Genomic DNA, 24,077 nt, shown 5'->3' with positions numbered 1-24,077 from the left:
AGTATGTGTGCCCGATCCTTCCCCTGCTTGCAAAAGCCGGAGTAGCTCCGAGAACTCGCCAGCTATAAAGCCCGGGGTGGCCGGGCAGGAGCCGCTCACCGCGAACCGCGGCTCGGGGGCGGGAGCGGGGCGGGGCCGAGCGCGGGGACCGCCCGGGCGCGGGGCGCAGCCAACCAGCGGCCGGCGAGGGCGGGCCGGCGCGGGCCGAGGGGCGCGGGCAGTCACAGGCGCCTGGCGCGCGCTGCAGGTGGTAACTTGGAGGTGCCACCGCTGCCGCTGCGAGAGGGCCCGGGTCTGAAGGCCCCTTCCAGCCTCTGGGAGCCCTTTCCCGCCGCTGAACCCGAGACCGGATCCGGGACAATCCGAAGGAAAAAGCCGCTGCGCAGTGACCTGTGAGCAGCCCTACCTCTCCTCTGCCCTTGCGCTACTTTTTCTTCCAGGAAGGTTGTGCCGGGGAGCGGCGAACAGGCTCCTGGAGGGGCCGGAGAGGGACGCTCCCGGTGACCCAGGTGAGCCCCTTTCCTTCCCCTACCCCATCCCTCTTCGCAGACGGTCGCAGGTCGGGACTCCAGCTCTCCGGGTGGGCAGGGGCTGGTGCGTGGGCGCCTGCCCTTGGCTCGAGGTCGAGGAGGGAGAAGGCGAGGAAGGGGCGAGGCTGGCCCGGCCGGGGGCTGCCTTCCCGGGCCCGTCTGCAATCCGCAGGGACGGACAGAGAGGGCTCGGCGGTGGCCGGAGGGCTGACACCCTGGTCGCAGCGGGCCGGAATCGCCCCCCGTGCGCGCCGTTCGGGAGCCGCAGCGGGAGCCGGGCGCGGCGCCTCTGCGAACCTTCGGAGTGAGCGCGCCGGGTCAGGCGAGCGCAGGAATCTTCAGTCCCTGCGAGCCCAGAGCGCCGAAGGACGTCATCCCTCTATGCCCCGCAACTCCTCCTCCGCCCCTACTCGCCTCCACCCCTCCGCGCCGGCGGCGCAGCCTATTCGGAGATTTCGTGTCTTGGCCAGCGCGGGGAGTGGTTGCTGCTGTCACTCCCCTCCCTGCCCTCGCCGGAGTTGGAGCGCCCCGGGGTCTGGCTCCCCAGCCCCGGCCTTCTAGCGGTGCGCTGGGGGCGAGTGGGGCAGGCCAGTTATCTGCGCCGAGGGCGGAGGTGGGCGCGGGCTCGCTCTCCAGTGCTCGCTGTATCCATCCCCAACCCCCTGCAGCTTGAACCGCTGGCCAAGGGAGCGGAGTCTCTGTAGCCAGACCTTGCTCGCTCTGGGAAATTGGGGGCCTCCTAGGATGTTGCAAACCTCGGAGGAGAGGCGGGAGCCTCTGCCTCCATCTGGGCGTTTCAGCCCCTGCTGTGAAGTGAACATTGGCTCTGACCTCCGCCTACGGGCTCTGGTATGGGGGTGCTGGCGGCAGTGTGTGTATGTGTGTGTGTGTGTGTGTGTGTGTGTGTGTGTGTGTGTGTCTGTGATCCTCCGTGAGGCAGAGGCGCAGGAGCCCGCTCCCCCTGCCCCGCCGCGCCGCAGGGCTCCGCCGCCCCTCGCCGCGAGCGGCGCGCAGCTGCATCCCAGCAACTCAGCGCTGCTGGCCCCTCTCCTCCTCCCGCTCCAGCTGCTAGCCACCCCCCCCACTCGCCGCCCACCTAGGCGCGACCCAGGGTGAAAATCATCTGGCCGGAGGGTGCGGGTGGGGGAATCGAGTCGCTCCCGAGGCGAAAGGGGCAGGTTTCCAAAATCCAGAGGAACGCCGCTCGCCGGGCATTTCATCTTCCCGCGGCTCGGCTGTGAGGACCTCGGGTAGAGGCTGGCGGAGGCGAATCCGCACTCCAGAGAGGCTGTCGTGTCACTCGGGAAGCCGAAGTTGGGGTCGCTGAGCATCCGAACTCCCTTTGGCGCGTCCTGCGCGGAGGCGGAGGAACCAGGGGCTGGCGTGCAGGCGTGCTGCGCGGGCGGTGGGGAGGCTGGGGACCAGCTGCCGGAGGGCGCCCCGGGCCGCTGGAGCCGGAGGGCTAGGCGTCGGCGTGGGAGGGCGCGTCGGGGCTGCGGCGGGCTCGGGGGCGCCCGACTAGCGCTGGAAGTTGAGGTCGGGGCCCGCGCCGCGTGGTGACAGCCCTCCCGGCCCCTGCGGATTCCCGAGTAGCAGTCACGCGGCGCGTTCGGTCCCCGCCTCTGCCCGCCGGCCGCGGCTTTCGCTTTTCGTTCTGCAGAAGTGAAGCCTCTGCGCCCCGAAAGCCGGGGGTGCTGGAGGCGAAATCCTCCGGGGAGCGAGGGCGGCGCCGAAAAGACTCGGAAAGGGAGAACGCAGGATCCGGCGGGTAAAGCCGTCGAGCGCCGAAGATCCCCGAGGCAGGGCGAGGCTGACCCAGGCAAGAGGTCCGGCTCCCGGCCCTTTGCGCCGCTCTCCCTAGGGGACCGAGGGTTCCAGCCTCTTGCGCCCCCAGCCCAGGCTCGTGGACAGCTCCTGTGTAATTCCCTCCGAAGTGCATTGGATTAAGACTGGGAGGGGAGAGGGCTGGAATCCATGAAATGAATGAAAGTAGAAAGGACTGTAAATCCCAAATATAATTCCGGTTTAAATCTAAATTCCGTTTGATTAGAAACAGACTCTAATCTGGTAGCGCAAGGTCTGCGTGCATTTCTCCTAATGACAGTTAGTGGAGGGCCTGGCAAGGCAAGGATCGTCCTTGCCAAGCTGGAATTGTGCTGCAGATGGAGGTTGGGAAGGGGTGGGAGTGCGGGTGCACATACCCTTAATTTACAGCAGGGAAGCGGTCAAGTTCAGGTTGGTTTGGAAATGACCTTGCAGGCCTTCTTCCCCTTCTCATCTGCCACAGGCATTTCCCACCTGGATCAGTTACATACGTTCATAGACTTAGCGACACCAAGGGGTTAAAGATCCTCTCCTGTAACATTAGTTTCCAAAGAGGACTTTTAAAGAGGCTTCTTAGAACTGTAGTGCCCTCAGGAAAACATTCTCAGTTCGGAGGAGCAGGGGTGTAAAACCGAAATTTTATAACTAGACTGTGATATCTCAGCCCCAAGAAGGGAGGTTTCCTCCAGACTGTGGTGTAAGTTATTGAGAGCAGGGCTCTGTCTCATCCTTTGTCCCCCCAGGGCCTGGTATATAGTAGGTGTTCAACAAACATATATAGACTGATGCTTATAATTTAAAATGTTGGCCTGAAAAGACATTTAGTAATTTCTAGGGTCAGTCATTTTTAAAATCAGAATATTAAACCAATTATAATAGTCATTATGAGGCCTAATGTGCATTGTTTACATGTACTTTTAAACTATTTGGGATTTGTGAAATCACTTTGAATAAAAATGCACTTAAGGTGTTAGGAAGTTTAGAAATAACAGCATGACCGTTGCATGTTTAAAGTCCCTCTGTAACAGTCTCGGATTGAATACCTCTAGAAATGGAGATCTCACTACTTTCACAAGGGTTCTATCCACTTTAGATAAACTCATTATTCAAATGCTAGGAACTCAAGGTTGAACATGACGGGGCCTCTGCCCGTACGTGCTGGTTGGCAGGGCCAAAAAGGAAACGTGATTTTGGTGCTACTGGGTAGACACGGGAGAAAGTTAAAGGATCTCAGCGCTTTGAGTGGCAGCAGCAAGGGGCACTTGACTGAGGATGGTCCTATGCTTTGGATTTGGAGGAGGAAGAGAACAATATAAACTGACTAATAAGAACTTTCTCGAAGCTCGGCCTGCTTATCTATTCCTTCCAGCGCCATTTCCTGAGCTATAACACTCAGCCCTCTCTCTCTCCTACACGCCTACGCTTCTTACATGTAAGAGCCGTCTCCAAGCCTCTTTGTTCCTTTTCATCTTGAATCCTAAGATTCTTCATGCTATCCCCATCCCTGCATTGCCAGCTCTGCTCACAACACACTGAATATTAACATGCTATCTCTGAAAATTAAAAAAAAAAAGGAGCAAAAACTCAAGCAGGGAATGATTTGTGTAGGACTTGAAGTCAGGGCGGTTGGCGGTGAGTGGTTCATTAAAAAGATCCAGGGAGCCGGATGAGTCACGGGTCCACTGTGGGCAACCACTTCCTCATCATTTTCACCTGCCACACGGTGAGAATCCAATTATGACTCCACCGTTCTCAGAGGCAGTGGGATGGAGACTGTGAGAGCGAGCACATGGAACGTAGAATTTTCCAGTTCAGAACCAGTTAACCAAGAACAGCAAGACCCACAATTAGTTAGAAAACACGACTTTCCACGGAGAGCTGCTTAAGGGGCTGGAGATTGTAAAAGCTATCGAACCGTGCTCTTCACAGTTCTCCATCTTCTCCAAAGATGGAGAAACATCAATGGCTGTTAGAAAGTTTCTGATTTGTCATTTTGCCAGGGAGTCAGTGAAACGGCGCTAGAGAAATCAAAGCAGCCACCAGATCGCTGAGGGGAAGAAAATCTTTGTGTTTTAGTGCTACTCGAGTAGCACGTGAGGCTTTTGTTTGACAGCATTCGGTGTCATGATGACATGAGGTACAAAGCAGGTCTGATAGATGGGCCACCTGTGTGCTGAAGGGCCACCGGTCACAGAGCCCAAAGCTAATACAGGGGCTCATATCCCGGTGGGATTGTGGACAGAAATCAGGACACCGGAGCTAGAAGTACAGTATCTTGGAATCCTCAGTAGCAAGAGAGTGAGCAGCTAACTAGGTTAAGAGCGGTGATGTGATAGGGGATGGCATTGCATATAATTGGGGTCGATTAGGAGGATTTCAGTCAAGTGGCATGAACCCAGATCAGAACTGGAGGAAAGATCTGAATGGGCAAAGGGATGCCCGGTAGTACTTACACTGGGAATTCGGAAACAGAAGGAGGGAGAGAGCTGCCGAGTCTCCGTGTGGTGGGGAAGCAAGGGCAGGAGTCAGAACTCAGACCCCTCACTGTTGCTACATCACGTTATGTAACGTCTCTGAGCCACAGTGACCCCATCAGTAAAATGGGGATAAGGATACTTCCCGGTGAGGAATCAATAACCTGTAAATACCTCACATTTACTTGTTACTATGGCATGTTATTTCTGGCTTTTAGGTTAGCTACCCTGGCAACAAGCTTCCGGTTTGCTAGACCCAGGAGTATAGATTGGCTGGATGAATTATTACCAGGTCTTTCTCTTCGGCCTCCATTAGAAATCCAGTCTCACATTTCCAACTGCCAAGTAGATATTTTTACCCAGCTGTTCCAGAGTCACCTCAGACTGAATAGGTCTAAAACTTTCATTCATCAATTTCCTACTTTCTTCCCTTATCCCAGTACATGTCCTGAGTCGCCAGGCAGGAAGCCTGGTCTTCATTTTTTACACCTTCTTCTTCTCACGTTGCTGCCCTGTAGACACACAGAAATGCCAGTGGTCTTGTTGTGGTGACTCCCACTGTCACTTCCTTTCTATATTATTGTCACCAGTCCTTCCCCAGACTCTTGTCACCTCCTGCTTGGACCGTTGTGGTCATCATCCCATCCCACTCTCATCCCAGCCCCCTAACCCGGGCTTCCAGCTCAGTCCTTTGATTGGACAGTTTTGATCACATCATTGCCTGACTCCAAACTTCAGGTCTCTCCTATTTCCTGAAGGATAAGATCTCAACCCTTTATATCTGTGTTCACAGCCCTGTGTCCAACACTCAGTGTGATCTCCCACTGGCCCTGGCAGGAAACCCATTGCACCTGTCCCCATCTTGGATGCACACCTTTAAATTTTATTTCGATGTCCTTTGCTCATCCATTTCCTTCAACGGAAATACCCCTCCTCCCCATATCTTCATCTTGAAATCCCACCGGTTTTTCAAGGTCCAACTCAAACACCACCTCCCTTCTGAAGTTTTCCCTGATCATTCTCAGAAGGGCTCCCTCCCCTTTCAGCAGATCTTTGCATTTTCCTCTTATGTGGCACGTACCAGGTCTTTATTCTGTAGTGTGTTCCTGTTGATGGGAGAACTTATTCATCTTTGTATTCATCATTGAGTGGTGCCCAGAGTGGAGGCTGCGTCACTTTTCATTGAGTGAATGGTTGTGTAGTGATGCCTGAGAAAGACAATGAAAGAAGGATGCTCCAAACCCAAGTCGGTAGGAGGAAGAAGTAGCCAACCCTTGATCGGGTCTTCGAAGGTGAAGTGAAAAAGAGGCAATTATCTGAAAGTCACAAACTACCCTCTATGTCCTTTTTGTCTAATTAAATGAATAACTTAAGCTTTGGTAGCTGGAGGAATCTGTGTCATTATTGACATTCTTCATTGTAGAAATGAGCTTCTAGTCATGAGAGTTGGACAGTTTTCCAAAACAGACCAGAATGTGGGGAAGCCAAAGCTGACAGTGATTGGGCTGAAAGAAAACAGATATCCTGGGCAAGATGCCTGTAAATGCTGAACGCATCCAGAAAGAGGGAAGAATTCTTGGTCTGGGGCTCATGAATTTGTCTGATCTAGAATTCCTTTTAGGAAGCTTTTCATCTGATTTCTCTCATGGCTCCTTGATTTGCAAAATATACATACTATATTATCAAAATATATAATCATGCATGTGTTAATTAGCATGGGTAGTTGTCTGAATGTTTCTGATCGAGAAGAATAAAAAGACTAAGCCGATCCTCTTGTGTATACAATATGTTTGAGGACAGGTGGAAAAACAAATTATTATGAAAAGCTTGCCAGCTTGCTTGTTCTAGGAAGAGAAATGCTTACAAACAGTCTTAAATATACAAGCCTTCAAACTTGAGAGGATAAATCCATCCTCATCAAATAAACAGCCCATTGCACACGAGGAATGAACAAGTAGGAAAAAAAATAGAACATGATCAGGTGCTGAGGTTTTGAATAGTTAGGACTGGGACACTTACTATATAATGTTGGAATTATACTCTCAAACCTCTTCTAGAATCTGAGCAATTGGATGATCTAAGTGATCAAGGGCTGTTGTATCTGTGCTATATAAATTTTGACACATGGTGTTTTAAAGATTTTTTTTTTGATGTGGACCATTTTTAAAGTCTTTATTGAATCTGTTAAATGTTGCTTCTGTTTTATGTTTTGGTTTTTTGGCTGCAAGGCATGTGGGATCTTAGCTCCCTGACAAGGGATCGAACCCACACCCCCTGCACTGGAGGGCAAAGTCTTAACCACTGGACCGCCAGGGAAGTCCCCACACATGGTGTTTATAGGGTTTACATAAATATATTACAAAATAGAAAAGATGTTGGTCATCACTGGGTGAAAACATTTGGCCACATGTGTGATTCTTATTCAGGACACTGTTCCAAACTGGCTAATGGAAATGATAGTGTTACTATATCACAGAGAAAATGAAAAAAAAAACAAAAAAAGAAACTAAATGGCATCTCAAAGTGAGACACAATATTTTAATTACTAGTCTGATAGTTGTTTTTTTTTTTTTTAAATCAGCATTTTGCCATACAAATCTCTCCATCTCTGTAACCTCTTCGATATAGAAGTCCTTCATGGAAGATTCACATGAACTAATTCAAATACAAGCAAATATTTGTTTTTTAAAATTTTATTGAAGTATAGTTGATTTACAATGTTGTGTTAATTTCTGCTGTACAGCAAAATGATTCATTATGGTTTATCATAGGATATTGAACATAGTTCACTGTGCTATACCTTGTTTTTTATCCATTCTATATATAATGGTTTGCATCTGCTAATCCCAAACTCCCAATCCTTCCTTCCCCCACCCCCCATCCCCTTTGGCAACCACAAGTCTGTTCTCTATGTCTGTGAGTTTGTTTCTGTTTCATAGATATATTCATTTGTGTCATATTTTAGATTCCACATATAAGTGATGTCATATGGTATTTGTCTTTCTCTTTCTGACTTACTTCACTTAGTATGATCATCTCTAGGTCCATCCATGTTGCTGCAAATGGCATTATTTCATTCTTTTTAATGGCTGAGTAATATTCCATTGTGTGTGTGTGTGTATATATACATATATCACATCTTCTTGATCCATTCATCTGTCGAGGGGCATTTAGATTGTTTCCATGTCTTGGCTATTGTAAATAGTGCTGCCGTGAACATAGGGGTGCACAAATGCAAGCAAATATCTAATCAGAGACTAATATTCACCTTCAAAAGAGAACGTCTTTCTTTCCCCCCAGCAGCCATAAAATTCTGCAGCGCCAAATCATCAAACCAGGAGCCCGTGCGGGCAAAGACTATTTGGATAAGCTAGAGGTCTGCGTTAAAACAGACCGAGATACATTTGCATTCCACCTAAGATAGTTGTTTTTTTGGATGTTGGATGCCCTTTTTAGTTTGGGTTGTGAGAAACCCCAAATCTCTCTTTCTTATAGAAATCTGTCTTATAGATAAGATAATATCTATACAAAATGCGAATGTTTAAAATGCATAACGTGCAGACCCTAAAGGGCAGTGTGAACATGGTGATACAACATAAAATGAGCGGGAGAGCCTTGCTGCTATGGTCAGTGCCCATCCCACTGTGTAGGAGCTCCACGGAGAGCACCTTTTGGGAAAGAGGGGAAAACAACGATCATATGTGGGTGGATATTGGGGTGGGGACACGTATGAGGTTCCCTCTGTATCTCAGTGTCTTCCTTTCATGCCAATTCCTGAAACACCCTTTTATCGAAGTCTTAACGATGACTTTCAACACGGATCCTTAGAAACTGTTTAAATACAGTAATGTCATTTTTGGAAAGCATTCTCCCTGCTTTCACCCACCTTCTACACGTCTATGAACTAAGCTTCCATCCCCTGCCCATACACATACGTCAGTGTCTCTATATCGTGTTATTCTGGATTTCCTTGGAAACAGAGCCTGAGATCAGGATTTGGGTGCCAAGTGGGGACAATCAAGCCGTCACACTCACCCGGCTGCACTCCTGTGCCAGCAGCTTCTCCTGAATGTCTGGGGACACATCACCTAAGTGTTCTGAGTCTAGGTTTCTTCTGCAAAACTAGTTTAGTACTACCTACCTAGCAGAGTTGTTATTAGGACTAGGAAAAATACTTATAAAATGTCTGGTATATAGTAAGTGCTTGAACAAGTGTACCCATTCCTTTGTGTCCTATGATGTATATTATATTAACATTTAATTCAGTATGAAAATTTGTATTTAACCAATCAACTTTTAGTCTCAATATCTGTGTCTCAGACTTTTGGTTCTGACTCTATTTTTTAATCATTAAAAAATGAACTGTAATCCTGAGTATATTTAAACGTAATTTTCTTTTTGGCACTTTTCAAGTTTTTTTAGAAAACAGTAACCAAAGTACAATGCAGTTAGGAAGATAAACCTGATAATCCTACTGCAAAAGTTTCTGCATTTTAAAATCGATTAGAAATTGTTATTTTGTTATTTATAACAAATATTTTGTTATGTATAACAATTGTTATATTGTTATTATTGTTTGTTATGAATGATGCTTCGTTCATACCTTCTCTATACGTGCATCATTCATGTTGCAAAAATAGTGAGTGGCATAGACATTTATCCTCTCTCTGCACTAAGATAATCCATGACAAATTCATCTGGACTCCTTGATCCTGAGGTGATGAACATTGACCATTTAATCACCAAGATAATTAGGTAAAACTGCTGCACCTCGTGTTTTTCAAATGGACAGAGCTGATCTATTTCTTGGAAGAGCAGTTTAATTTTCAGTGGATATAAGAGTAACCCATGTTTTCCAGGCCAAAAAGCTTAATAACTTTAAGACAACTGACTCTATCACCACCTGCAATTGTGGAAATTCTAAATAGAGTCAGATTTCTCCTAACTGACCTTAGGAAGCCCTGGGGAATCTCTCCCCTGCTTCCAAGACCACATCCCCTCTGTGCTGTCTGTACGCCCCACCCCCCCACCATTTCCACTTGCTTTTATTCAAGCCACCCTAGTGATATTTGGCATTAAAGATCCCAAATGCACCAAAGGATGCTGATAAACCCACTGTGGCCTGAACCCAACAGAGAGGGGCCCATGTGGCCAGGAGGTGACATGTTCTCCAGCTTTCCTGAGGTCTGGATTGGGTGCAGGTTCTGGATCACTGCTCAGTCGGCTGTGTTATCCCCGTGGCCCAGGAGCTCCAGCATTCATCCCCTTTTCTTGGAGACACCACCACACAACAGTGCCACTTGGTGGATTCTGTGATTGAGGTGAAGTGGCTCTTTCACTCAGGACCCGGACACGAGCATCTGGGTGTTAGGATAGAGGATGGAGCCAGGCATGCTCTGTATCACAGTCCAAATCTGTTCCAGCTTTCATGGTTTCATATGAACTCCTTGGCACATAGTAAACGTGTGAACAGGTGTACCCAACTTGCAAGCTTGTGAAATCTTGGAGTTTATCAAATAGGCAGTGGGGAACCATGGGGGGGATGTATGCAGAAGAGTAATACAGGAGGCTAGAAATAGAAAGCTTACTCTGGCTACGGGTGGGGTGAGTTTGATGGCATAAGAGGGCAAAAAGCTAGATGGGCAACTAGGAAGCTTTCCCACCTAAGCACCACACCCCACACTAACTTGGGACCTTGATTCTCTTCTCCTTTGACCTGGGTTCTTTCCCAGGAGGCCCCTAACTTTTTCTCCTATGGTTAGATGTTGGAATAACAAAAGCTACAAATGTAGAGATTTCATTCTTCAAAGGTTGGGTGGCTTAGATACTTTCACAAATTTTATGAATCTTGGGGAATATTATCATATTCCAACGTCATCTGTTGAACACGTTGTATTTATAAAGGATGAGTAACTTGTGCTATTCTTAGCTATTTGCTTCCTTTGAAAAACATATTAAAATGAGTTAGGTAATTCAACAGTGAGTAATGCTGCTGAAGTGTATGTGCGACCCAGATGTCAAACCTTTTCACTCAGTGAAAAAGTATCACGATGTTTTGATTTATGTCTTGTACTTTTAATATATGAGTATATGCCTATCTTTCAGGTTATTTCATGTAGTATTTTGTCTCAAGTGTAGCTTTGCTTGCCCCTAGATATGGTTAGAAGATAACTAAGTGTGTTTCAGGAAAAATAAGCAGTGATGTAATTTTCCAGATTGTGGGTTCATCAGCACTTAATTTCCCTAGATGATGGTTTATTCATCTTTATGATGGACTTACAGTGGCTCCAGCTTTCAAATCTACAATCCTAAAGCATCATCATAGATTAAAAACCTTTTGTTTTTTAAACCTGATAACATCACATAAACTTCATGATAGTTTTTATATATTAGCATTATTGAAACAATGTTAGCACAAGGAAATGAAAATATCACTTTGCACAGGGTCTGCTATACAAAAATACTAAGTATGCTATGTAGTAGAAATTACTACAACATTGTAAATCAACTATACTTCAATAAAATAAATTAAAAATGAAACAAGACAAAATATATACTAAAGAATTCTTTAATAACAATAATAATAGTAATAGTATTATTATTAGGAGCACAGGTAATATAGTTTTTGTTCTCTGGATAATTGATCACATTAGCCTGACGATAGTCAATGTCTTGTTTTTCGGAATTGGCTCGGCACTTTTCCTGTTTAACCATGTTACCCAGAATTTCATGTTTATTTTCCTCTCCTTTCACCTCTCTGCCTAGATTTGGATGATCTCAGAGATATTCTGGGTAATCTTTACAAAGCCTGGCAAGATAATTTATCTGTGTGGTTTTCACTAAAATCTATTGAAGTGATAAGCACAGGCTAAAGTATAGCACATCTTTCAAAATGCTTTCTCCTGGACTCCATTTGAAGGAAATGGGGTGTTGGTTACATCTGACCAGCTGTTAGTCTAGTGGAAGGTAAAGGTCCACTGGGCAGGGCTGGAAATGTAGCAAGTGGCTTTAGCGGTGAGCTGCTTGTATGACGCTTCAGAGAACAGCTGGACTGCCACTGGTGACGTCCTATCGCAGTGCAGTTCACTTGCTACCTGGAAATGAGTGGATGTGGAAAAAGTATCTGACCCATAAAATTATTGCTCTGACCAAAAGTATAATTTTAATAAGATTGAGAAAGAGAGTTGAGAATAGAAAAAAAAATGAAACAAGGAAAATAACCATTCTCTCACGTTACACTTCACTGTGTTGGATGCCAATGAAAGTGAGTGCTGGGCATCAATAAAGAAAGTTGCATTGTGTTCATAGAAAATTACTGTCAAATAAATATGCTCTCCGTCTTTCTCTGCCCACTGCCTCTGAATATCGCCCTAGTCCCTACCTCAAAACAACAACAACAGGCTTCCCTGGTGGTGCAGTGGTTAAGAATCCACCTGCCAGTTCAGGGGACACGGGTTTGATCCCTAGTCCGGGAAGATCCCACATGCCACGGAGCAACTAAGCCCGTGTGCCACAACTACTGAGCCTGCGCTCTAGAGCCCATGAGCCACAACTACTGAGCCTGCGTGCCGCAACTACTGAAGCCCGCACGCCTAGAGCCCATGTTCCACAACAAGAGAAGCCACCGCAATGAGAAGCCCGCGTGCCGCAACAAAGAGTATCCCCGCTCGCCCCAACTAGAGAAAGCCCATGCACGGCAACGAAGACCCAACACGGCCAAAAGTAAATAAATAAAATAAATTTGAAACAACAACAACAAACAAACCAAAACTCTTTTCTTTTCCTTCCAGTTTTATTGAGATGTAATTGACCTACAGCACTGTAAAGGTTTAAGGTGTGCAGCATAATGATGTGACTTACATACAACATGAAATGATGACCCCAGTAAGTCTAGTGAATATCCATTACCTCATATAGATAAAAAATAAAAGAAAGAGAAAAAAAAACTTTTCTTCCTTATAATGAGAATTCTCAGGATTTACTCTCAACTGACATATATAACATACAACAGTGTTTATTTATCATGTTGTACATTATATCCTAGTATTTACTTATTTCATAACTTTGTACCTTTTGACCACTTTCATCCAATTTCCCCCTCTCACTCGACACCCACCTCAGGTAACCACAAATCTGATCTCTTTTTCTCAGTTTGTTTTTTTTTTGAAGTATGATTGACCTACAACACTATGTCTGTTCTTGGTACGCAACATTGTGATTTGTTATTTCAATACATTACGAAACGATCACCACGATAAGTCTAGCTACCCTCTGTTAACATACAAAGATATTACCTAGTGATTGACTATATTCCCCGTGCTGTAGATTTCATCCCCATGACTCATTTGTTTTACAGCTGGAAGTTTCTACCTCTTGATCCCAAAACTCTCTTAACAGCCAAGAGCCAGATTTTTGTGGGGCTGTCCTTTTACAGAGGACATAGTGGGTGTTCAATAAATGCAAAGAATCATAGTGACTTGATTTAGCGTCGTGAACCGGGATGGAAACTAAGCACATCCGTTCACTCGTTTTCAAAAAAGTTTAAGTGGCTGAGTTCATCAGAGTGATAGTTTAAAAATCCTGTCTCTGCTAAACCTCTCCTTGTAACTTCAGCGAGGGGTTAGATTTTCCCTTAAAACCCAATAGTCAGAGAGCTGTGAGAACATGCGTTCCACCCGGGCTGAAAACACTGAGCTGCGTTCCAGATGCCTTCTTCTCTTCATGGTCAGATGGGTTCCTGGTTGTAGCCACAAGCTGAATTTGTCCGCATGGGGTTGCTTGCTCGAGATTTATGGTGTGGTTCTCCCCCACTTTGTGTTGACTCTTCTCTGTTCACAAAGAGACACGCTGAATTCAGAAATATGCTTTTTGGCATTGACCTACTAAAGTATCAGTTTGCTCCTGATGTGAAAGCCAGCATCAAAGATGTGGACAGGACAAGGTCAGTGACCTCTGAACATCTTGAAGCCTTTTATTTTTCAACTGCACTCATGCCGGGGAGAAGCCTGGCTTTAGTAGTCCTGTGCCCTTTGGAACAGGTTGAGCATCTGCCGACAGAGTCTTCCTTTTCATTTGAGCCCATGGTCTTTGGAAGGTTTGCATCTCCCCCCATAAGGAATGCCCGCAAATCTCATACTTTGGCAAGTTTCGGCTCTCCTTTTCTGAGTTATTTTTCAAAGCAGAAGGCAAGCAATGATCACAGGGTCATTTAATGTATGTAGTGCATTTTGTTTTTTAGAGCATAGAAATGCTTATGTTCTTCAGCCTTTGGCTTTTTCGGTCCTACGGGTGAAAAGATTAGATTGATAAAAGGCAGAGACCTACTTGCGGAATGTAGGCATTCCCCATTTTAACAGATGAATCATTTTTCCAAAAGTGCATTTGTCAGTATTTGTTTGGAATTTTGAATTCTTTGCCCGGAGAGAAGATGTTGAAAATTATGGTTAGGTTTCCAGGCTAGTTCAGACAACTGTACTCAATCTATGTCATGAGCAAATTTTGGAACTATTAGTACCAGTGGTGGGACTGAGACAGGAAGCCAATGGTGCCCCAGGAAGCCATGGGGGCAGCCGAAGGCGCAATTCTTCGGATGCACATATAGCATCCCTTCCTGAAGCCCTCATCCATCTTCTGCCCATTTCTCTGGGCTCTGATGTCCACATACTCTCCTGAGTCACACTTCTATGCTTATAGTTAGGCTTTCTTCCCAAAATACATTCCTCATTCCAAATGTATTACCTTCTCTCTTTCTCAAATAAAACTACCATTTTCTTAGTTCTGCTGCTCTAACCTGGTAATAGCAGGGAAGCCACCTGATTAAATTAATCATATTTTTGTATGTGTGCAAGGGATTGATAACCCCGTAACCCTTCATGCTATTTGCATTAAAAAATAGAATGTCTCACAGGTGGCCAACAGGCACATGAAAAGATGCTCAACATTGCTAATCTTTAGAGAAATGCAAATCAGAACCACAATGATGTATCATCTCACACTGGTCAGAATGGCCATCATCAAAAAGTCTACAAATAATAAATGCTGGAGAGGGTGTGGAGAAATGGGAACCCTCCTACACTGTTGGTGGGAATGTAAATTGGTACAGCCACTATGGAGAACAGTATGGAGGTTCCTTAAAAAACTAAAAATAGAGTTACCATATGATCTAGCAATCCCATTCCTGAGCATATATCTGGAAAAGATGAAACTCTAATTCAAAAAGATACATGCACCCCAGCAGCACTGTTTACAATAACCAAGACATGGAAGCAGTCTAAGTGTCCAATGACAGATGAATGGATAAAGAAGATGTGATGTATATATATACACATAAACACACACACACACACACACACACACACACACACACACACACACAATGGAATATTACTCAGCCATTAAAAAGAATGAAATAATGCCATCTGTGGCAACATGGATGGACCTAGAGATGATCATACTAAGTGAAGTAAGTCAGAAAGAGAAAGCCAAATATCATATGATATCACTTCCATGTGGAAACTAAAAAATAATACAAACGAACTTATTTACAAAACAGAAACAGACTCACAGACATAGAAAACAAATATGGTTACCAAAGGGGAAAGTGAGGGGAGGGATACATTAGGAGTTTGAGATTAGCAGATATACACTACTATATATAAAATGGATAAACAACAAGGATTTACTCTATAGCACAGGGAAATATATTCAATATCTTATAATAACTTGTAATGAAAAAGAATCGAAAAAATATATATGTATAACTGAATCACTGCTGTACACCTGAAACTAATACAACATTGTAAATCAACTCTACTATGATAAAAAAAAATAGAATGTCTTGTAACTCAAATCAAATACAGGTTGTTGTATTTACTTCAGTTTGGTTTTCACTTATTTTTTTACAAGCAAGGTACTGATGTGGGCCATGAGAATAAAAGTGTGAATAAAATATGATGCTTATCATCTCACAGGGAGACAAGTATATAAATGCCAATAAACATGATACAAAATGTGATAATGATGAATTTCAAAAGAGAACTTTATGAAAATATCAAATCTTATACATTACTGGAGAGAAGCAGATAAACTGATAACAATAATATTGAAAAATAATTTGCATTTTCTTATAAAGATGTGCACATATTCCAACATAGTAATTCTGCATATAATTATATACCATTGAGAAACTGTCACACATATGCACCAAAAAATGTTTCAGAAATACCCATAATAGCAGTAAATTGGAAACAGCACAAATGTCTTTGGACAGGAGAATGGATAAGTAAATAATGGCACAGTCACAAAATGAGATATTATACAAGCCACAGAAATGAATGAAGTATATATGTTTAACCAACCATGTGGATGAATCATTAATAATGATGATCAAAATGAAAGCTGCAGAAGATTGAATGATATAATACAATTTTTATAAGGCTTTTTTTTTTCCAAAACCATGCAAAACTTAACAGTATTCTTTAGGAAAACCTACGTTGCGTGGCAGCCAGGGCGTAGGGCAGGAGGACTGAATGGCAGATGCAGAGATTTTGGTAACAGTCTTGTGTTACTACATTAGGTGATGGGTTCACAAGTGTTCATTTTATTATTACACACTTGCACATGTATATTTACATGTATGAAATTATTGCATAATAAAAACATTTTATGTGCACTTTTTAAGTGACCGCCCCAGTTTGGGGGAAACACCAGAGAGGGGGCACTTAATTCTGACAGAAAGGCTGGGAAGGCTTCCTGGCAGAGGGGGCTGTGTTCACCCTGGACTTGGAGGAAAAGTAGGACTTTGGGGGTCGGACAAATGCTGAGTGGTGGAGAGCGGGGAGAGAGAGAGTGAGGTGGCCATGTACATGGTGGGCTTGAGACAGAGAACTCGGGTGGGCTTGTGGGGGCCGGAGGTGTAGAAGCTGCAGCTGGGAGAGGTGGGGCAGGGGTGTGGTGTATTCTTTCTATGTAAGGAGCCAGGTGACCATGATGCCAGTCAGCCTCCTCAAGAATGCATGAGGTCACCAATGGAATGAAAGGAAAAGAAGCCACAGATGGAACCAGGGGAGGGCAGGGAACCCAGGTAAAGAAAATCAGGAAGACCCCTTGAACGAGGGGTTGAACCAGAGAGCTCAGAACCACGACATTCCAGGCAGAAGGGGCTTTCAGACCCATGGAGGGAAGGATTTCATGGCACCAAAAAGGGTTGTCCTTGAGAAAAGGGAGTAAGTAGGTAAATGCAATCACAGATTCCAGACAAATGTTAAAGTTGAACGAGTTTTCAGAAGCCACATCAAGCTAGTTACCACATCCAACGTCAGATGTCAGGGCGGAGAGTTTCAACCAAATCATCACGGGATAGAGGATTCTATTTTTAATCTATTCATGAATTACAGGCATCTATCTTCGCTGTACACTCATTCACTCCCTTTCTGTTTCTCTCTCTGTTATGTATACATCGTAGTTACCTAAAAGTTGAGCAGCCCTTGGATGGCCAGTTGTGATGAGAAGAAAAAAGGGAAGGAACGAAGGAAAGGAACTGCCATTTACTGAGCACCTACTATGCTCCAAGTATTCTGATCTAAGGGCTGAATATGCCTTTGTTTCTGGCTTTTCCCACACCTCTGTAGTAATGTTGAGACAACAAAATCAAGGCTTGCCCAGGGCAAGTGACTCACCAAGCCAAAGTCGATTCAAAAATACAGTCTGTCTGGGACTTCCTCTGTGGTCCAGTGGTTAAGACTCCACGCTTCTACTGCAGGGGGCACGGGTTTGATCCCTGGTTGGGGAACTAAGATCCCGCATGCTGCGTGGTGCAACACACACACACACACACACAAATACAGACTATCTCTATGAAATCATACCGGTTCCCTCCTTCACACCCTAACCCTACCCCTAACCCTTAAAACAAAGCACCTTTAAAGAAAAGCTATAATTAGATCCATTGAGAAGTTTAACTCCATGCATTTTTTGCTCAGATGTCTTTAGCATTTTTAAAGATGTGCCCTCTTCTCCTATGTTCTACCATCTCAGTCTTGATGGAAGGTTCTAGCACCTTATCAGTTGCTCTCTTTAAGGTACAGGCTGTCCCCTCAGTGATGCTGTTCCAGCAGGCGTCCCTGGAAATGTACTTGGATAACAATGTTTGCTGTGACCAGCCTTGTTTCCTGGCTGTGTTCCATCGTCCCCTTCACACACATTTCCTTACCTTGACATGCCTTAGATCTGTCTTCTCTCGCTGATTTTACGAACATACAATTATTTTCTTGTTATTAAAATCATAATCACGCTTTCAGTTGCTATTTATTCCTGGAAACTGCATATTAAGATAATTATTTTTATCTTGCCGACACTAAAGTTAACAACTCATAAATTTTATTTTATAGTCATGGATATTAACCCCATAGCTGCCTGCCTCTAGTTCCTGGGTGAAAAGAGAAGTGAGGTTTTTCTCCCTAAGAGTTAGGGGAATGCAGAAGGGACTTGAGGGTGGATAAAGTTTGCAACCACTTCTGAGGGGACAGGTACCAAAGAGCCACCAAGGAAGCAGAGAAGGTTTGCAAGTAGCAGGGGAGGGCCTCACTGAAGTCAGGAAGGACCATCTTTCCTAGAAGCTCCATTTCCTCCCACCCCACAGAGTATCCTTAGAGCTCTGACCCTTATTTTTGGCTCCACTGGAATGTGGGCTCCTCTATAAACATTTGCCACTTCCCAATTAACCATAACGTGGGTTTTAAAAGGTAAGCGCAATGCAGACACTGCACTGACCGTGTAGAGGAAGTTATTTATTTATTTTTTTAAATATTTATTTATTTATTTATTTATTTTTGGCTATGCTGGGTCTTCGTTTCTGTGCGAGGGCTTTCTCTAGTTGTGGCAAGCGGGGGCCACTCTTCATCACGGTGCGCGGGCCTCTCACCATCGCGGCCTCTCTTGTTGCGGAGCACAGGCTCCAGACGCGCAGGCTCAGCAGTTGTGGCTCACAGGCCTAGTTGCTCCGCGGCATGTGGGATCTTCCCAGACCAGGGCTCGAACCCATGTCCCCTGCATTGGCAGGCAGACTCTCAACCACTGCGCCACCAGGGAAGCCCCTGGAAGTTATTCTTTTTGAAAGCAACCTTGAGATTCATTATAGGTTGATGAAGCTCTATGTTGGAGCCTGATGAATTCATTTTCTATAATGAATCATTAGAGGCTGGAAAAGTAGGTTGAACAGTGAGTGATTCTGTACATCTGTCACATACCGGGAAAGAGACAGTAACTGCAGCCTCCTACACGTATAGACTAGCCTGACCCTGTTCTTAGGTAAAGAGCAGAGTCCCGCAACGTGGCCTCTGGCGTCTCCTGCTTCCTTCTGCAGCCTGGTCTCTTACCCTTTGCCCTCCTGATTTCTGCTCTCGACACTGCAGTTCGCAAACATTTTGGTCTTAGGACCTCTGTACAGTCTTAAAAATGATCGAAGACCACAAAGAACCTTTGTTTATGCATGGTATATCTATCGATATGTACTGCATTGGAAAATACAGCTGAGAAATTTTTTAAATACTTATTTTTAATTCACTTACAAATAACAATAAAAGTCCATGCCACATAAACCTAATTCTTTTTATGAAAGTTAACTGTGTTTCCAAAACAAAAACAATTTAGGGTAAAGAGTGTTATTGCAATTCTATTTAATGTCTGGCTTAGGAGAAGAGAGTGGATTCTTATGTAGGCTTCTGCTTCCGCGTCAGAAGCTGAGAGTGAGATCTCATGGATCAGGTAGCTTCTAGAAACTTGCACTGTACACTCCTGAGAGGATGAGAGTGAAAATGCAAATTATGTCCTAGTATGACTAGGAAAATTGTTTTGATCTCACAGGCCTTCTGGAAGAGGCTTAGGGACCTCCCAGGGTCCTGGACCACACTTTAGGAACCTACTCTGGATTCATGGGCCTTCTAATGGCCCATAGGTTGGTTGGAAATAAGCCAATAGGATGACTGATGGATAACGGGAAATAAGACTGGAAATTGAAGTTGAGGCTGCAGCATGTCCTGTCTATTTGGACATTCCTTATCCAAGGAAGGAGCTGAGCATTCCTGCTGAGAAGCAGACGTTCCAAAGCCCACTCTGAATTTGCCCTGCTTGCTATTTCCCCAAGGTCTTTTTCAAACATCATTTCATATCATCTCCACCACAACTCGATGAGAAAACCAGGACATCTACTATTCTCCTTTTCCACTCAAAGAAACAGAGATGTTTAACGACTTGCTCAAGATCCCCCAGTTCCTTTAATGGACCACTGAACCCACACCTCAGATTCCTCAAGTCCTCCCCCCATGCTGGCCATCTCCCGTCACTGAGGGTTCAACCCATGCACTCAGGGACCATTTGCACAGGGTGATAGAAATTGGCAGAAGATGATAGAAAGCAGATGCGTAAGCTCACTTCTATGATAGTGATTCGTGTATGCACCGTGTATTCCCTTTTCTGATTCTTTAGGAAATAAAAATAGTTAATATACCAGACAGGATCAACTGTATCCTTTGGCCAGTAACATGACCGTTCGCATGTTCTCACTGAGAAGAAAATTCACCATTTCATTACTAGGAGAGTAGATTAAACCAAATGCTACTCACAAGCCAAGTTATTAAACTTTTGAAACATCCAGAGGATGTTGGATGTTTTAAAAGTTTGGATGGACGTTGTATGGAGGAAGACCTCGCATGGGCACTTTCCAAGGTGTCCGTGGACTTGGGTGGAACAGGAGAGGGCTGTGGACTGAGTGCTGACAGCTCGATCCTCTCTGGTCTTTGCAGGCATATCTGTCACGACTTCATCCAGTGCCCTTTAAGTAACTGCTCTCATCCCGCCATCGGCTGAGAAGGAAGACCAGGTTTCTTGAGTTTGTGCTAGGATGCTTTTGTTTTACAAATTGCGATATTTTTAACACTTTCTGCTGAGTGTGACTTAGAGTCTTATTCATTCTTTCCTTTGAAGATTGAATCTACACGGGGTGGCCAAAATTTCCAGTAATCATTCTGAAAGTAGCTTTTTGTTTTTAATTGTAGTAATGTGCACATAACATAAAATTTAGTATCTTAACCATCTTTAAGTTCAGCAGTGTTACATCCTTTTGCATCGCTGTGCAGCCGATCCCGAGGACCCTTTTCATCTTCCCAGTGAAGTTCAACTCCCCATTTCTCCCTCCCCCCAGCCCCTGGCAACCACCATTCTACTCTCTATCTCTATGAATTTGACTACTCCAGGGACCTCATAGGAGTGGAATCACACAGTATTTGTCCTTTTTGTGTCTGGCCTATTTCATTTAGTGTAATGTCCTCAAGGTTTATCCATGTTGGGGCACATGTCAGAATTTCCTTCCTTTTTAAGGCTGAATAGTATTCCAGTCTATGTATGGACCACATTTTGTTTATCCATCATGTGTTGATGGACATTTGGGTTGCTTCCACTTTTTGACTATTGTGTACAAGGCTGCTATGAACACAAGTGTGCAAGTTATCTCTTTGAGACCTTGCTTTCAGTTCTTCTGAGTTGATAGTAGCTTTTGATGTAATGGATTAGTAGTTTACATCTGTAGGGCAGAGGCCCAGGAGGCCCTAGTGGATCCAAGGATCACAGAATTCCTCTAGCATGACCTTGGCACTGCCTGGTCTTCCAAGGTGACTGTCATGTGGAAAGCCTGTGACAGATGCTCTGTCTTAAATGAAGCCTGTTTAGGGAGTTCCATCTACTTGATATTATGTTTTATGTGACTTTACGCTGTGAAATTTCTTCCCTAATAGAGCAACTATTATGGCTTGTAGGATTGAAAAACAACATAGCCTAGAAATTTTATGCCATGTAAAATTTTTTCATGGCCTCTATAAAAAAGATAATAACTTATTTCTTTGGTCTTTTTATTGATGAATTCAAATTATATTCTATGGCTCTGACCTTCAGCACATTCTAAAATGAGTTATAATTTATATTCTTGGAAAATGTATAATTGGAATTATTTTAGTCAAATGCTTGTGGGAATGTGTAAATAATTTTACTGGGTTTTCTGATTTTGATTTTGAATTAGCCTAAGTCTTTACTTGGCCACAGTCTTAAACTCCCTCCCCGTCCCCCCCATTCTAGTCCAGACTTGCTTTAATTATTTTTATGTCCCTACACATTCATACAACTCTTTCATGGTCTCTTTCTGGAAACATCTATTACATATTCAAATGTGGCCTGCATGCGTTTTCTCTTATTTGCAACTGCTCAATGAAAATGTTCAACATAGTTTTGGAAGTTTTAGCCACAGCAATCAGAGAAGAAAAAGAAATAAAAGGAATCCAAATTGGAAAAGAAGAAGTAAAGCTGTCACTGTTTGCAAATGACATGATAATATACATAGAGAATCCTAAAGATGCTACCAGAAAGCTACTAGAGCTAATCAATGAATTTGGTAAAGTAGCAGGATACAAAATTAATGCACAGAAATCTCTTGCATTCCTATACACTAATGATGAAAAATCTGAAAGTGAAATTAAGAAAACACTCCCGTTTACCATTGCAACAAAAAGAATAAAATATCTAGGAATAAACCTACCTAAGGAGACAAAAGACCTGTATGCAGAAAATTATAAGACACTGATGAAAGAAATTAAAGATGATACAAATAGATGGAGCGATATACCATGTTCTTGGATTGGAAGAATCAACATTGTGAAAATGACTCTACTACCCAAAGCAATCTACAGATTCAATGCAATCCCTATCAAACTACCAATGGCATTTTTCACAGAACTAGAACAAAAAATTTCACAATTTGTTTGGAAACACAAAAGACCCTGAATAGCCAAAGCAATCTTGAGAATGAAAAATGGAGCTGGAGGAATCAGGCTCCCTGACTTCAGACTATACTACAAAGCTACAGTAATCAAGACAGCTTGGTACTGGCACAAAAACAGAAACATAGATCAATGGAACAGGATAGAAAGCCCAGAGATAAACCCACGCACATATGGTCACCTTATCTTTGATAAAGGAGGCAAGCATATACAGTGGAGAAAAGACAGCCTCTTCAATAAGTGGTGCTGGGAAAACTGGACAGGTACATGTAAAAGTATGAAATTAGAACACTCCCTAACACCATACACAAAAATAAACTCAAAATGGATTAAAGACCTAAATGTAAGGCCAGACACTATCAAACTCTTAGAGGAAAACATAGGCAGAACACTCTATGACATAAATCACAGCAAGATCCTTTTTGACCCAGCTCCTAGAGAAGTGGAAATAAAAACAAAAATAAACAAATGGGACCTAATGAAACTTAAAAGCTTTTGCACAGCAAAGGAAACCATAAACAAGACCAAAGGACAACGCTCAGAATGGGAGAAAATATTTGCAAATGAAGCAACTGACAAAGGATTAATCTCAAAGATTTACAAGCAGCTCATGCAGCTCAATAACAAAAAAACAAACAACCCAATCCAAAAATGGGCAGAAGATCTAAATAGACATTTCTCCAAAGAAGATATACAGATGGCCTACAGACACATGAAAGAATGCTCAACATCATTAATCATTAGAGAAATGCAAATCAAAACTACAATGAGATATCATCTCACACCGGTCAGAATGGCCATCATCAAAAAATCTAGAAACAATAAGTGCTGGAGAGGGTGTGGAGAAAAGGGAACCCTGTTGCACTGTTGGTGGGAATGTAAATTGATACAGCCACTATGGAGAACAGTATGGAGGTTCCTTAAAAAACTACAAATAGAACTACCATACGACCCAGCAATCCCACTACTGAGCATATACCCTGAGAAAACCATAATTCAAAAAGAGTCATGGACCAAAATGTTCATTGCAGCTCTGTTTACAATAGCCAGGACATGGAAGCAACCTAAGTGTCCATCATCGGATGAATGGATAAAGAAGATGTGGCACATATATACAATGGAATATTACTCAGCCATAAAAAGAAACGAAATGGAGTTATTTGTAGTGAGGTGGATGGAGTTAGAGTCTGTCATACAGAGTGAAGTAAGTCAGAAAGAGAAAAACAAATACAGTATGCTAACACATGTATATGGAATCTAAGGGGAAAAAAAATGGCCATGAAGAACCTAGTGGCAAGACGGGACTAAAGATACAGACCTACTAGAGAATGGACTTGAGGATATGGGGAGGGGGAAGGATAAGATGTGACAGAGAGAGTGGCATGGACATATATACACTACCAAACGTAAAATAGATAGCTAGTGGG

The 24,077-nt window shown here is 43.9% G+C and overlaps 1 protein-coding gene across 2 annotated transcripts in view; it reads left to right on the top strand.

Annotated features, from left to right (window-relative positions):
• Nucleotides 1-307: 307 nt before the first annotated feature.
• Nucleotides 308-24,077, top strand: part of EPB41L3 (erythrocyte membrane protein band 4.1 like 3) — a 223,416-nt gene continuing 199,646 nt past the window's right edge. For both annotated transcript variants that reach the window (XM_082418611.1, XM_082418610.1), the window contains exon 1: nt 308-509. The gene's annotated coding sequence lies outside the window, so the exon portion shown is untranslated. The remainder of the gene's footprint in view (nt 510-24,077) is intronic.

The sequence above is a fragment of the Balaenoptera physalus genome, assembly GCF_965194825.1.
Source record: "Balaenoptera physalus genome assembly, chromosome: 12".
Taxonomy (NCBI): domain Eukaryota; kingdom Metazoa; phylum Chordata; class Mammalia; order Artiodactyla; family Balaenopteridae; genus Balaenoptera; species Balaenoptera physalus.
The sequence above is the reverse complement of the archived record's forward strand: the minus strand, read 5'-3'. Positions and strand labels throughout refer to the sequence as shown.